Source organism: Chlorocebus sabaeus, chromosome 2 (assembly GCF_047675955.1).
Source record: "Chlorocebus sabaeus isolate Y175 chromosome 2, mChlSab1.0.hap1, whole genome shotgun sequence".
NCBI classification, from domain to species: Eukaryota; Metazoa; Chordata; class Mammalia; order Primates; family Cercopithecidae; genus Chlorocebus; species Chlorocebus sabaeus.
This window is the reverse complement of record NC_132905.1, coordinates 77,447,177-77,463,983: the sequence shown is the minus strand read 5'-3', so window position 1 is coordinate 77,463,983 and position 16,807 is coordinate 77,447,177.

Genomic DNA, 16,807 nt, shown 5'->3' with positions numbered 1-16,807 from the left:
GCTTTATACCAAACCTAATAAATCAGAATTTGAAGATGGTTCACATGCACGATAAACTTAGAAAGTCACTGAAATGGATATCTCTAGCATTGCGTAATTTTATGATTTTTAGAATTCCTAGAATGGGGAAAGTGTAGATAAAAGAATCTACTTCCAAGCTTATGCTATAGAAAGGTGGAAAACTACAGTTTTGCACCAAGTAAATATAACTGAGTTGTACCTGAAACCTTGGATTTCAGTACTTTGGTTAAAATATTGTTTGAGGCACACAACTTTGCAATAGCACCCATATTATTTTAAGGGTAAGAGAGACTTTTATGGGAGGATTTATTGATAAAGAAAAATTACTGAGAGCTTTACTTCACTGTCTTTATGGATTCGTAAGTTGTGAAGCCTAGTGAAGTCAATTAGGAAACTTAAATTTAACAAAACAGTTATCCATAGCAATTCATTATCTGTGCAAAGAACTGAAGAATTGTCACAGAGTGGTATATCTATAAACCACTTCCACTCATGAGTTAAGTTACAAGTTTCAAGGACTGTAACAGGAGGAAAAGTTTGTCTATATGTAGAGAGTAGCCACTTAAAAAGCCAATTTGACAAAATTTGCATGGCTTCCTGCTGTAGCCATTAATATCATTCACTCTAAAGTGATGTAGGGATATTGTCTAGAAAAAGCTAATAAGCATCAGAACAGGATTCCTGAGGCTCTATCCAGAGTAGTATTCTTCATACCGTGTTAGTTTCCTGTTGCCATCATAACAAATTATAACAAGCTTAGTGGCTTAAAATGAAAAATCTTTATTCTATTACAATCAATAATCAAACAGAAGGACTGGAAATCAAAAGCACTGTAACAGAATGATATGGCTTGGCTATGTCCCTATCTTGAATTGCAGCTCCCATGATCCCCACATGTCATGGGAGGGACTAAGTGGGCCGTAATTGAATCATGGGGGCAGGTTTTTCCCATGCTGTTCTCATCACAGTGAATAAGTCTCACAAGATCTGACAGTTTATAAAGGGTAGTTCCCCTTCACACCTTCTCTTGCCTGCCACCATGTAAGACATGCCTTTCCTCCTCCTCTGCCTTCCACCATGATTGTGAGGCCTCCCCAGCCATGTGGAACTGTGGATCCATTAAACCTCTTTTTCTTTATAAATTACCCAGTCTTGGGTATTTCTTCTTAGTGCTAAGAAAATGGATTAATACACCAAAGAATACCTTTGATGAGTATGTCAGTAAGCTAGACATAACAGAAGAAAGAATCAGTAATTTTGAGCATATGCCAACAGAAATTTCTCAAACTGAAATTGGAAAAGTATGAAGAAAACCAGAACATGAGATTCCATCATGTGGAATACTATCAAAAGTTCACCATATAGATAATTAGAGAACAAGAAAGAAAGAAAGACAAAATGGAGAACTATTTGAAATAACAATGACAGAGGTTTTTTTCTTTTTTTAAATTAATGGCAGACACCAAATCACATATTCAGAAAGCTCAAAGAATGCCAAGCAAACAAATACCAAAATATGTACATGCTTAGGAATATATTCAAACTGCAGAAAACCAAAGATAAATGACAAAGAGAAAATCTTGAATGAAGCCAGTGATGGAGTAGGGTAGGAGAACTTACCTATGGAAGAAAATAATAATTACAACAGGCTTCCCATTAAAAAAATCAAACAAACACAAAAAAATCTATGTAAGCAAGGGGTAGCAGAGTGAAATATTTGAAGGGCTGAAAGAAAAAATAACCAGCCTCAAAGGCTATATGGAGTGAAATTATTCTTCAAGTATGAAGAAGAAATACTTTCTCGAACAACAAAAAGTGAAAAAAACATACTGCCCACATGTGTACTTTATATAAATTTATTAAAAGAAGCTTCATAAAAAAGATATAGAAACAAATATATAGATCAAAAATTTGGTTCTATGTAAAGAAAGGGGAAAAGCGTCACACCAGGAACAAATACAGTTGAAATAAAATGTTTTATTTCTCTTATTCTAAAATGATCTGAAAGATAACTGTTTGTTAAAGTAACAATTGTAAAAATACATTGGATGACATATGTGTAAATTAAATGAATAACACCAGTGTTACAGGAGAAGAGAGTAGGAAATTAAGTATATTCTGTAATAAGGTACCTGCAGTAAGCATAAAGAAGAGTAGTGTCATTTGAAAGTTAACTTAGATTAGTTGCAAATGTAAATTGCAAACTAGGGCAATCACAAAACAAGAGCAAACCAAACACGAAAAAAATTTTTAAAGAAGTATAGTGAATATGTTATGAGAGGAGAGAAAGTGGAATCATATAAAATGTTACATTAAAACCAGAGAACACACAAAGAAGAATATCCAGTCAAATCAGTAATCAAGTAATATATTTAACTACAAATGATCTAAATACACCAATTAAAAGAGATTGTCTGAGTGGATTTAAAAAATTAACATCCAACTATATTCTGTCTATGTGAAACTTTTAATATAAAAACAGATATGTTAAAAGTAAAAACTAGGGAGAGATATACCTTGCTAACACTAATGAAAAGAAATCTGGTATAGTTATATTGATGTCAGAGAAAGCAGACCTCCAAAAAAAATTACGAATTACATAATGATACTGAAATTACATAATGATAAAGGAGCGAATTTTTAAAGGGGACATAATAGTTGTTAAAATATGTGTACCTTACAACACATCTTCTAAATATGGGAGGTAAAAGATGGTAGAACTTAATCCCAGAACTTTGGAAGGCTAAGGCAGGTGGATCACTTGAGATCAGGAGTTTGAGACCAGCCTGGCCAACATGTTGAAACTCCGTCTCTACTAAAAATACAAAAAATAGCTGGGTATGGTGGTACATGCCTGTAATCCCAGCTACTCGGGAGGCTGAGGCAGGAGAATCGCTTGAACCCATGAGGTGGAGGTTGCAGTGAGCTGAGATTGCACCACTGTGCTCCAGCCTGGGTGACAGAGTGAGACTCCATCTCAAAAAAAAAAAAAAAAAGATGATAGAACTGAAAGAAGAAATAGACAAATCTACTACTATAGTTTAAAATATCAGCATTCCTTTTTTTTTTTTTTGTCAAATTGAAGCATAGCAATTACAGATATTTATGGAGTACATAGCAATATTTCGATGCTTATGATGTATAATTAGCACATCATGGTAATTAGCATATCCATTATCTCAAACATGTAGTATTTCTCTGTGTGGGGAACATTCAATGGACTCCTTCTAGCTATTTGAAACTATTTAATATATTAGTGTTAACTACAGTCTTCCTACAGTGCTAGAGAACACTAGAATTTATTCTGTCAAGTTGTCATACAGCATTCCTCTTTTACATTTGCAGATTAGAAAGGCAGAAAATCAACAAGGATATATTTTATGTGGCTTGATTTCGCTGGCATTTATAGAGTATTCTATTCAACAACATCAGAATATACATTCTTCTCAGGTTCACTAGACACATTCATTAACAAGCCACATTCTGGGCGAAAATACACCATCACAAATGTAAAAGAGAAAATCATGCAAGGTGAGATAAGAATGAAATCACACTAAAAGAACTAAAACTCAGTAACAGAAAGCACGAATATATGAAGATATTTGGAGATTAAAAGCACATCTTTAGCATGTAGGTTAATGAAATCTGAAGATAAATTATTTTGAACTAAATGAAAATGAAAGTAAAACTTCTCAAATATGTGGAATGCATTTAAAGTTTTACTTTGAGGAACATCTATAATATTAAATGCATATATTGGAAAAGAAAAACATCTAAAATCAATGTTCTAATCTTCTGCCTTAGGAAGCAAGGCTGAGTGGAGCATGTTATACCTAAAACAAACAGAAGAAAATAAATTTAAAAATTAGAGTCAAAAATCAATGATACTGAAAACAAGAACCAATGAAACCAAAAGTAGTTTTTTTGAAAACATCAATAAAATTGGTAAACTTCCATCTAGGCTAACCAAGAATGAAGAGAGAAGATACAAATTACTCATACCATAAATAAAAGAATTATCACTAGGGATCCCAAGGACACCAAAGGATAATTAAAAAATACAATAGAAAACTCTGCCCACAAATTAACTAAATTGGATAAAATAGACCAATCCCTTGAAAGACACAATCTACCCAAACTCATACAAGAATGAATCAATAATCTGAGTAGACTTATGTTTTGGGATCTGAATAGACTTATGCTTTGGGGTGTTACTTTTCTGGCTGGAAACCTCTGTGGCCAGTGGTGCCTTAGCCCAAGTTTTGCTTGGGCCCACTAGGCTCACTCTGTCCACTCGGCTTGGCAAGCTGTGCTTGGTTCATGCTACAGCGTGGATCCCATGCCTGCCAAGGGCTAGTCAACCATGGAGCGGTGAGGGGTGTATGAGCAAGTGTGGGGTCCTGCCACTGCACACAGTCAGACATGCTGGCTGCTGCCATGGGGTGGGCGACTCCAGTTCTGGCATGGGTGCCAGCTCTCTGCAAGACTGTGGCTGGACCAGGTGCACCACAAGTAGCTTCCCCAGCTGACACTGGGGAACGCAGTGGCACCTGGAAGCTTGGAAATGCTAGGAACCACAGGTCTCCTCACAGCCCTGGCATGAGGAGCTCCCAGGTCTGGGGTCCCCGAAGGGCTGCAGCTATTTTCTCTTTCTCTTCATCCACAATGTGGTGAGGAAGGCATGTTTCAGCCCTGTTTGTGTTACAGCTCTTTTGGCTTCCCCATTCGACGGGTCCCAAGTTCTTGTCCTGCAACCAAGAAGAATGAAGTATGCAGACAAGTGGAGGGTGAGCAAGATGAAGTGGAGCTCTACTGAGTGATAGAACAGCTCAGAGGAGACCCATGGTGGGTAGCTCCTTGCACAGTCAGAGTGTCCTGATGAGTGTTCAGCTTCCAGCAGAGAGGAGTCCTTGGAGTGGGAAACTTCCCTCTACAGGCAGGGTGTTCACCTTTCAGCAGAGAGGATAGCTCCTCCAGTCCATGGGCAGCCATGAGTAGGCCCAGATAAAAGCACCACCATGGGATTAGTGGCCAGCACTTAGGCTTCAGGTCCTCCCCAGTTTGAAGGTGGGCCTTCACCAGGGGCCAGCCCTCTTCTGCCCAGGAACCTGTCTGCCTCCTGCTGCTGTTCATGGCACCCAGGCTATTCATGCAATGGGGCGCCTGCAGGCCAGTGCTGGGCTGTCCTGAGCATCTCCTTGGCCTCCCTCCAATGCTTGTCTGCACCAAAAGTCTGGAGGGTGCCGAGGTTGAAGGGAGCTGGTGTGTCAGCACTACCCGAAGTGTGTGCACACCTGGCCGAGTTGTGACAGTCCCCAGGCTCAGCCCCGACTTTGATCCAGGATCGCAGCAGGCACTAAGAGCATGGAGAAGCCAGGCAGTGGGAGCAGGCAGTTCCAAGGCTGTGGAGTGGAGGAAGAGGCCCTTCCCATCCTGAGAATGCAGAGATTCCTGGATCCGCAGTCACAGCACAGTGGTTGCAGCTGCACCCCCAACTGAGAAGGAGCAGGGCTCCCGCTTGTCCCTGGCTCTAGACATCTCCATGGAGTGTGTGGCCCCAGGTGCACCTCCTCTCTGCCTGAGGAGGGAGCTCCAGGTCCTCACTGCCCTGGAGAGTGGACCTCTCCCTGGAGACAGTGCCCTCTCTGCCCACTCCTCCATGCCTGACCACACTGCTCTCCCTTCAGTGGGAGATTTGGCCAGCCCCATCGTGATGGCCCCTAGGGTGGCAGGCTCCAGGGGGCTCCTAGGGTTGGGATTCAGGGACTGCCTACCTCCTCCCCACACTGTCATCAGGTGAGAGCAGTGACATGAGGCCAGGGTCCAGAGCAGTGGAGGCTCCAGGCCTGGGAGTGCGTCCCACCTAGTTGTGCGAGGGTGGGGCAGCAGAGTCGGCTGCCTCAGGAACACAGGGCACAGGGGACGCTGGGCAAAGAAGTCCCACCGCTGCTACTGTTGCTCTTGCAGCCACTTCCACTGCCACCGCCCATGTCCCACCGTCTTTCCTCTCCCTGCCCCCGGTCCCTGCTCCAGCTAGCACGATGGCAGTGGCTGCTCGGGACAGCCGGCCACTTTCATCGATTATGTCTATTAAATAAATCAATATTCAACACAATTCTAAAGAAGAAAATGCCACAGGGCATTTTACTAATGAATTCCACCAAACATTTAAAGAATAAAAAATACTAATACTAAACAACCTTGTCCAGAAACTACAAGCAGAGGGAATACTCTCTGACGCATTCTACATGACACACTAACAGGCTGGAAACTCCGTGTGATATAGAGATATAGATATCATTATACAGATATATGTCTCTATAATGCACCATCATGGTGAAAGATGTTAATAACAGAGGAAACTGAGAGTGAGTGTTTGGAAACTCTATACCATCATCTCATTTTTTCTATAAATCTAAATATTCTAAAAATAAAATCAATTGAAATTAATTGAATTTGGTACTAATACCTCTTAGCCCCCTAAGAAAGGCATTTTTTGGTATACGATTTGTCAGCCTGCCATATATACTGAGATGAGTTGACAAAAATATCCTTGTCATTAACAAAGCCATTGTGGGTGAAATTATGTGAAAGATTAAATATAGTGTCATAGTTTTTTTTTTAAAGATTATAAATAAACTATCAATAAAAGGGCCTTGACAATAAATTGGTAAAATTTTACCAGAAAACTCTGATACTTTATGGACATAAAAATATATTCTAAATTGGTAAATAAATGTGAATGAAGGGTGGGGTTCTTCCAGGTATGGCAGGGTAGCTTGCATCCAATGCACCATCAAATGAACTAATGTACAGTGGTCCAGAGCAACCGGAAATTAGAAAGGAATTGAACCCTGGAAGAATGGAACAGTACTAGTAAAATTTATCTTTACACATATTTTTGTCTGAGGGCTTTACCCAAAATATATGGAGTAGAACAAATAGAACTAAAGCAGAAAACTACAGTATTATTTTTCTGAATAATCAGTAGACAGAATTTAAGGCATTTAGTTTTCTGAAAATGTTTGGCTAATCCCTGAACTATACATGCCTGAGGGCATACCAAACAGCTGAAATGCACCATCTGGATGAATAGAAGAACTAAAAGAAATTTTAGTTCCTGCTCACCTGAGAGAAAGTATATTTCATAAGATAAATCCAGCTAAGCTATCTGCCTGCAACAACAACAACAACTAGAAACTCTTTAGCTCTTTCCTGAAACAAAGCAGAATTCAAAATTTCTACAACATATCATCTCAGTGTTTAGTATAAAATAAAAATTATTAAACACATGAAAAACAAGGAAATGTGACCTATAGTTAGAAAAAATAGTTAATAGAAACCTATTTTGATATGGCCTAGAATTATAATTAGTATAGATATATTATAAATTTAAGTTCCAGGACTTAAGAGAAAAATGCTAATAATGAATGAAGATGTGAGAAATCTTAGCTGAATTAAATAAAAATACTAGCACTAAAAGGTAAAATATCTAAAATAAAAAATTTACTGCATTGTCTTAGCAAATTAGAGATGACAGAATAATTGTTTTGTTATATCAGTTACAGATATATATAAATTATCTGGCCTTATGAACAGAAAGAAAATGATTTTTAAAATCTGAACTTAGGGATTTACAAACAATATCTTATGCCTAATATATATGTAATTGAAGTTTCAGAAAGAAGGCTACAGAGAATAAAGCAGCAAAACTGTTTGAAAAAATAATGATCAAATATTTTCCAAATGTGGTTAATTAAGAAGTTCAATAAATCCCAAAGTGTGGGAAATTTAAAAATAGCGTATATGAGCACACACATTGTCACTTTATATTTAGATCAAAACTCCAAATGTAAGGGAAAATGTTTAAAGCATCCTGAGAAAAATGAATGATACATTACTTACTAGACAACAAGATGAATAACTATGACTTTTTATCCGAAACAATGGAGTCAAGAGGACAATGGATTGAGATCTTTACAGTTCTGAAGCAAAATTGACAAGTTATAATTCTGTACCCAGAAAATTAAATTTCAAATATTTAAGCAAAATTACTATATTTACAGACAAGCAAACGCAGAGAATGTGTTGCTGGTAGACCTGCACTATAACAAAGACAGTTCTTCAAGTTGAAGGATAATAACACCAGATGGAACCTTATAAATGCCAGAACAAATGAAGATCATTGGAAACAGTAAATATACTTTTAATTTTTGTCTGATTTACTTTAAAAAACACATCTGTCTAAAATGACATGTTGTTATTTTCTTAGTTTAATAATGTAAGCAGATGTATTATATATGATAAATATAGCATAGAAGATGAATTAAATTTAAGCATAATACTATATTATGTAAGGCTTCATCATATTAATTCTTAGTAGACTGTGATAAATTAAGAGCACATATTTAATTCCTAGAGTGACCAAACAAAATAATGGAATGAGATATAGTATTGATATGGTTTGGCTGTGTCCCCACCCAAATCTTATCTTTAATTGTAACTCCCACAGTTCCCATGTGTTGTGGGAGGGAACCAATGGGAGGTCATTGAATCTTGGGGGCAGGTCTTTCCCATGCTGTTTTCATAATAGTGAATAAGCGTCACGAGATCTGATGGTTTTATAAAGGGGAGTTTCCTTGCACAAGTTCTGTCTTCTCTTGTCTGCAGCCATGTGAGATGTACCTTTCCCCTTCTGCCATGATTGTGAGGCCTCCCCAGCTACGTAGAACTGTGAATCCATTAAACCTCTTTCTTTTGTAAACTGCCCAGTCACAGGTATGTCTTTATCAGCAGCATGAAAACAGACTAATACAAGCATATTGAGGCAGAGCCAGGATCTAAATAAAATTTGGTTTAAAAATAAATCAACAAAAGTACCTGAAACCTACTAAACATTATTTTAAAATTCTATACCCTAGCACTTATTAGTTGTATCTTTTTTTTCAAATAACTTATCCTTTTTGACAAGTAGTTTTATCAAGCATAAAAATATCTTGAAGTTGTTGTTTAAAGGGTTATAAGATAACATTAAAAAGTACCAAATATAATCTCTGTGGTTCAATAAATAGATGGTAGTTATCTCTAATTTTCTTCTTTATCCTAAAATAACTAGTAGGTTACTTCAATACAATAGGAGCAAAAAATGTTTTTTAACAGCATCTGAATATATTAGAAAAATAATAGCAGTAATGAAAGAAGTATATGGGATTATGCAGAGGTTAATGATTGATACATCCAAAAGAAAGCACATAGAAGATTTTGTGAACATGTAATTTAAGTATGCTGAAAACAATAGAAAGCTAATCAAAGGGATGAGAGAGAGTTTTCTTAGCATAAATATCATGTAGACAGGGAATAATGAAAGAAAGACAAGAGCAGTATGGAGATGCAAGAGCTGTTAATAGCACAGAAAATAGGAAACAACATCATTATCTCCAGGTGCAAGTAGGAAAATGCAAAATCTTTTCACCTTCAGTCCTTACAACAAAATGACTGACTGTGAAGAATCAGTCATAAACTTGAAATTGTAGCCTCATTACCTAGTTAATTGCTTTATTAAATATTAAATTCTACCTTGTGGGAACAAAAGTGAATTGCATGTATAAACAAAAGTAAAACTGGCTATCTTTTAAATTAGAAATTACAATTTTTGTTTCCTCTACAAATTCATGACTAAAATTATGAGATAAAGAATGATCCTTCAGCTTCTAACCCTTAAGAAATATCCTAGACTTTGAAAAAGCTGTAATATGTGTAACCAATTTATATAGTTACTTGAGTTTTGATAACTAGATCCTTTGATATTACATCCTCTTCTCCTCTTATGATTTTTATAATACACATTCATATGTCTATTTTAGAATGTGGTAAAACCCAAAGCACCATGAAAAAATGTTGCTTTTAATGTATCAGAAAATGTTCCAGTTGTGATATTTTGTTATTACTATTATAATTTGTCATCGGATTCAATAATTCAGAAACAGATGATAGCAGGGTGTTCTAGTCAGTAAATCAACTTTGTTTCTTTATGCACATGACATATGCTTTAAGTGTCTATTGAGGATGCTCAGAAATTAAAATAAAAATCCTACTGAACCCAATTTCTGAGAATCACAAAAGCATATGATACAGAATTTGCTGACTTGGGAAACTTATCTTCCTTGTGGCACTCTCAGAAAGGCTGTGCTTTCTCTACCAATTCAAGGGATTTTCTAAGAGTTAAGGAACAATTCTGAACAGGAATAAGAATGGAAAAACGTATGACAGAAGAAAGAGAAAGGGCAATGCATGTACAAGAAAAGAAGAAAGAAAGGGAGGGAGGGATGAAGAGAAGAAGGGAGAGAGGGTGAGATGGAGGCAGGGAGGGAAAATAAAAGAAGGGTAGAAGAGAGTCTGGCTCAATTTTTTAGTAATTGCCTGCTCTTTCTCTTCTGAGCAAATTGAAAAGAAAGTTAAGAAAATGGATTTATCTTTCTCTCTGAGCAAATTGATAAGAAAGCCTGGGTGCCCCTTCCTTGGTGCCAGCAGGGGGTTCAAACGGTGCATGCCCTTGCCCACATCAGGGAACACTCAACTCTGCCCCACACTTAACCACCATATAAAAACCCCAAGCCATCCTGCTTTCCCTGCATTCTTAAGCTATTTTCAGACCAGCTTGAGAAATGCACCTGTGCTAGCCACATAAATCTTCCTTATCTGATTAATAAATCTTTTCATACCCTCTCAGTGTGTGTGATTTCATCAGCTTTGACATCAGAACCGAATTTTAGGTGGGAGTCCATCTTGTATCTGTAGGGTGACTACAACAGAAAGGACTTAAAGAAGATGAACGAACATAAAGAAAAAAGAAATAGTGAGAGAAGAAAGTCAAAGGCTAATGCTTTTTAAATGAACTTCTTCCTCTCAACAGCAAAAGCATAGTTCCAACCATATGCCTTCCCCAAATATGAGAACTGTTCTCAGTTCTACCCATAAGAACTATCTGAGAAACATTACTAACAACATAGTAGATATCTAAGTGATAACATTATGGGATCCATCTGAGTTAGAGAAACCAAGCCAGGCCAAAAGGTAGAGAAATCTTCCCTGTAATTTGTTGCCAAGTGCTTAAGTTTTGGTGGCCTAAAGAAAACTCAATTTGTGTTCCTATAAATAAGTATCACAAATGTTAGAATAAATTGGTTGAGTTTACTATAACCACTTCAAAATAGTAGCAGCTCCCTTATACATGCAATGTTTTTTTCTTTTGTTTTTTTGAGATGGAGTCTTGCTTGTTGCCCAGGCTGGAGTGCAGTGGCACAATCTCAGCTCACTGCAACCTCCACCGCCCAGGTTCAAGTGATTCTCCTGCTTCAGCCTCCTGAGTAGCTGGGATTACAGGTGTGCACCACCATGCCAGGCTAATTTTTGTATTTTTAGTAGAGACGGGTTTTCACCATGTTGGCCAGGCTGGTCTCGAACTCCTGACCTCAGGTGATCCACCCGCCTTGGCCTCCCAAAGTGCTGGAATTACAAGTGTGAGCCACCACACCTAGCCCCATAAAATGTTTTGAGTTATTTTCAGGTAAGCTTTTTCATAAGAAATTCTTCATTTAATTATCCCATCAGTTTGTTGGATGTATCTAACATTACAGATATTTGGGTTACACAGGATTGATACCTAAATGAGGATATGCAAAGTCCCTTGTAATAGTACCTAAGTTTTGCCTTTGCAAGTAAAAATAAATCTATCTCTACAATATCTAACAGTGCTTTGCACCTTTGATATTAAATATACTGATTGAGATGGCCACTCACTATTCTCTGTAATCTGAGTTCTGTTTGTCAAGTTTGATCACTGAAGGCCACTTTGACAACCCCACGGTTATTGAAATAAGTCCTTTATTAAATTTTATTTTTATTTTAGTGCACTTTTAGCTTTCACTGTAGTTCATAAGAAACAGTTATAAGAAAAAGGATGGCTCTTCAAATCAACTGTTATGAATAACTTTACATACCTGTTTTTTTCCCACTTACAACTTAGAAGGAAATGCATCATATATTCATTTATATTTCACTCATTAAACGAATCCTAATTGAGCATCTACTATGTACCTAGCAGTGTGAGAGGTGCTAGGGATAAAAAATGAACTATAAAGTAGAATCAGTTTTTATCTCCTTACAACCTCTTGGGGTAAGAAATATTACAAAGTAAATGCATTTTTACAAACTATAAAAGTGCTATTAAAGAAGTGTGAGAAAGAATATATAACAAAGACACATGACTGACTGAGCTGAGCTCTAAAGGTGGTGTGGGTATTACTAGAAAAATATTATTTCAAGTCCAGGGGAGGGTCAGGCTCTGTGTTAAGAGGGGAATAAGTTCATTGGGAGAACTGAAAGGGATATGTGAAAGAGTCAGAATTCTAGACATCATCATAGGTTCTTGTGTGTGTGTGAATGTATGCATATGTGTCTGTGAGTCTCTGAGGAAGTTCATATTTAAATTTAATACTGGGTCATGATAATTATGTCATATTACATTTTCCGCATATTTACTATTCCTTTCATCCTTATAAATTTTTGGTCTAAAATTCTCTATATGAGTTGTTGAGTTTTATAACGTCATTTTTATTCCCCTTTGGAGCTGATAGAGGAGGGAGAGAAGACAGATGTGAAAGAAAGGGAAAGGAAGAAGTAAAAGAAAAATGATAAACCTAACATCATTCTAGCTGAAAGGAGGAACAGAAAGGTAGTTATAATAAATGATCCCAGCACATGGTTAATATACATCCCATAGCTAAGTTTGTCTTCTGTCTCTTATACTGTAAGATAAAATAAAACTAATTATATTGAACCATATTTTTTAGATAAAATAAACTTTCTGGGCTGAATGTTTTAGTAAAAACCTTTACAATCCTCTAATATGCTAAATTTCAGGATAGAAATACAATGTATCATTGACACAAAGCTGTAAAAGGTGCCTCAAAGAACCAAAGTTAGATGGCTATATTTCTTCCAAGGGAAAAGATCAAAATCACTTAGAAACTCAAAATTTCTTATAATTGGATAGCCTTCAGTTTGACTGGCAGTTTAACAGTATAAATAAAAGGCAAGCTTTAATTTACAGCCTCAATATGACTTATTGGAAAATTAAATCATTTCCATATTTGCATAATAAAATTTATTATCTGTAATTAAGTAACCTTTAGAAAATTTGTTTTTAATTTCCTCCTGTCAACATATCTGAAAAATACCAAGTTAAGAAGCTTTAGCATATAAGCAACTACATTAATATAGAAGTTATAGCAAGCATTAGATAGACGAAGCAGCCATGTCCTAAGTTAACTAAAGAGTTGTCATTTTATCAGATTGTTCACTTGAAAACATATGGAAAAATATTTTATGTCAATGCTAAATGACAACAAAATCCTAAGACACCATTTTGTATACAGTAATCAGCTAAAGTAATAGAATCAGCACTGTTTACTTGGAATTCCTTTATATTTTATAACACTATATTTCATTCCATGGCAAAATCTAAAAATGAAAATTCAATTGCTTTTATTCTAATTGTTCTAACTGAACTATAATGTGTTTATATTTTGTCACTGAACTTCAGAAGCAAGAGTTTTCCAGTGACGTTTTTAAAATCTTCAACAATATAATAGAGAGAAATTGCTTGTCTCACTCCATGCTTGATGTAAGCAGTGTTAAGGGAGAATTAAAATGTGTTTTCTACCATAGAATTTGCTTCTCAGGTCCTCGTATAATAAATACATGTTTTTAACACATGTTTACATTTATAAGTATTTATATACTGAGAGTCCACTAGCTGGATTTCCTAGGCTGACTAAGAATCCCTAAGCCTAGCTGGGATGGTGACTGCTTCCACCTTTCAACAGGGGGCTTGCAACTTAGCTCACACCTGACCAATCCATAGAAAGAGAGCTCACTAAAATGCTAATTAGGCAAAAATAGTAAGTAAGGAAATAGCCAATCATCTATTGCCTCAGAGCACAGCGGAAGGGACAAGGATCAGGATATAAACCCAGGCATTGGAGCCTCAACGGCTACCCTCATTTGGGTCCCCTCCCTTTGTATGGGAGCTTTGTTTTCACTCTATTTCACTCTATTAAATCTTGCAACTGCACTCTTCTCGTCCCTGTTTGTTATGGCCCGAGCTGAGCTTTCGCTCACCATCCACCACTGCTGTTTGCTGCCATCGCAGACCAGCCGCTGACTTCCATCCCTAGGGATCCGCAGGGTGTCCACTGTGCTCCTGATCCAGCGAGGCGCCCACTGCTGCTCCCGATGGGGCTGAAGGCTTGCCATTGTTCCTGCACGGCTAAGTGCCCCGGTTCGTCCTAATCCAGCTGAACACTAGTTACTGCGTTCCACGGTTCTCTTCCGTGACCCATGGCTTCTAATACAGCTATAACACTCACCGCATGGTCCAAGATTCCATTCCTTGGAATCCCTGAGGCCAAGAACCTCAGGTCAGAGAACACGAGGCTTGCCACCATCTTGGAAGTGGCCCACCACAATTTTGGAAGTGGCCCGCCACCATCTTGGGAGCTCTGGGAGCAAGGACCGCCCCCCACCCCAGTAACACCACATATAAATGTATACATATATACACCATTTTTCAGATTGTATGACTATAGAAGTTCAAAGGGATTTTTTGGGGTTTTTTTAACAATTATAAAAAACATGGATGTGAGGGCAATCTGGCTGGGATGTCTGTCACCCCATGGATCTCCAGGGTTGATTCGGCTGATCTAGCTGGCTAGGCTGGTGTCCCCTTCTTCCCTCACCACTCCTTGTGTGTCCATCCTGAAGCTACCTGCTCTGTTGAAGAGGCCGACCATCCCCAACAGAGGAGGACCAGTCTTTGGTCAAGGGTATGTGAGTAGGTGCACTCCCCTGCTAGAACCTCCAAAGAAGCTCTCAATTATTTAAAAAAAAAAAAAAAAAAAAAAAAAAAAAGCATCAAAACATTTAGCAACAGTCTCTTTGTTTATTTCTAGGATTTATCAAGCTCTGATTAAGGCTCTATCATTACAATTCATAGAAAGAAAAGCATTGGTAGCAGGTGGCATTGTGAATTTAAATTAGCTCCAATGTGGAGAAGGACAGCAGGGGCTGTTCTGTATCAACTTCCTGAAAGCATGACACCAGCAATATTGTATGTTTTCTAAACTAGTCAGTTCATTAGCGTTCCACCAAAAATTTTTATTCCACTTCACTGTCCTAAATATGCCAGTTTGTTCACTCATCAGATTTCTTGACATAAGAAATCTACGGTATTTATAATGAAAGATGTAAAATGAAACAAATAAAAGAAACCTTTTAAGCCAGTTCTAGAAGGAAGAGCCATCTTACCATACGTCCTTATTTATGTGTATAAATGCACACACATACAGACCCAGGAAGGAAATATTCAAACTAACTCCACATCTTGCTCTTGTCAACAAAATTAAATATATTAATTACTTTAAATTATATCAGATAGAAACTTTATATTATTTTTTTAAAAGCCAGACCTTTGCTAGATTAGAATTTAGCTTTTTTCTGTCATGCTTCAGAAAAAAAAGAGACTACAAGCCTTTAAAAAGTATAATTCAGTATCTACTCATCCTTTATTTCTTATCATAAGAATTGATGGCCAGGCACGGTGGCTCAAGCCTGTAATTCCAGCACTTTGGGAGGCTGAAGTGGGTGGATCATAAGGTCAAGAGATGGAGACCATCTTGGCCAAAATGGTGAAACCCTGTCTCTACTAAAAATACAAAAATTAGTCAGGTATGGTGGCGTATGCCTGTAGTCCCAGCTACTTGGGTGTCTGAGGCAGGTGAATTGCTTGAACCCAGGAGGCAGAGGTTACAGTGAGCTGAGATCATGCCACTGCACTCCAGCCCGGTGACAGAGCAAGATTCCATCTTAAATAAATAAATAAGAATTGACCACACCACCTATATAGATGCCTGAGTCAAAAAATTGAGATTCGTCCATCACCATTCACAGCCATGTTCTTCAGATTTTACCTCCTAAATTTGTCTCAGATTCTCCCACTTGGCCCAAGTTACCACCTGTGTCCAGTCTACTAGATTACTGCAATACAATGTGTAGCTCTAAAGTGGAAACTTAATTCATCAAGAGTTAAGTTGTCAGTTTTCTAGAAATATATTTCAAATCTCATTTTTATTGACTGTTTAAAATATTAGAGATTTATAAACTTCATCATTAAAAAACTTATCAACTTCACCATTAAAAATCTTATAGATTATAAATGAGTGAGAGAAGTAATTAAATTACATGTCATTTACATCAGAAGTAGACTCTTCTCAAGCCAACATTATTGGCCACTGTCTTATAAAATATAGATTGTAGATGGCGAAAAGGAATAATTGTTTACATTATATAATTTTCACTCTTTCATAGTGATCACTATGTCAACTTTTATTTGTACAAGTTTGAAGTAAAAGCTATAGGAAAATGATACAAATTAATAAACTACACTTTCTATTATGAATAAACAGCATTTATCTCTGCTTTTTCCACAGATTTCTTTTTCCTAATGACTCGCTCATTTGCCAAACTGGCACTCACTAATGCAAGAATTCTGTGATTAACTCATGTTATTGAAGACTGATTTTGACTGACTGACTGCATGCCTCCAAAATTCCTATGTTAAAACCTAATCCCCAATGTGATGGTATTTGGAGATGGGGCCTTTGGGAGATGATTAGGTCATGGGGGTAAAAAGGACTAGTAGCTTCTAAAAGAGGCTCCAAAGAGTTGC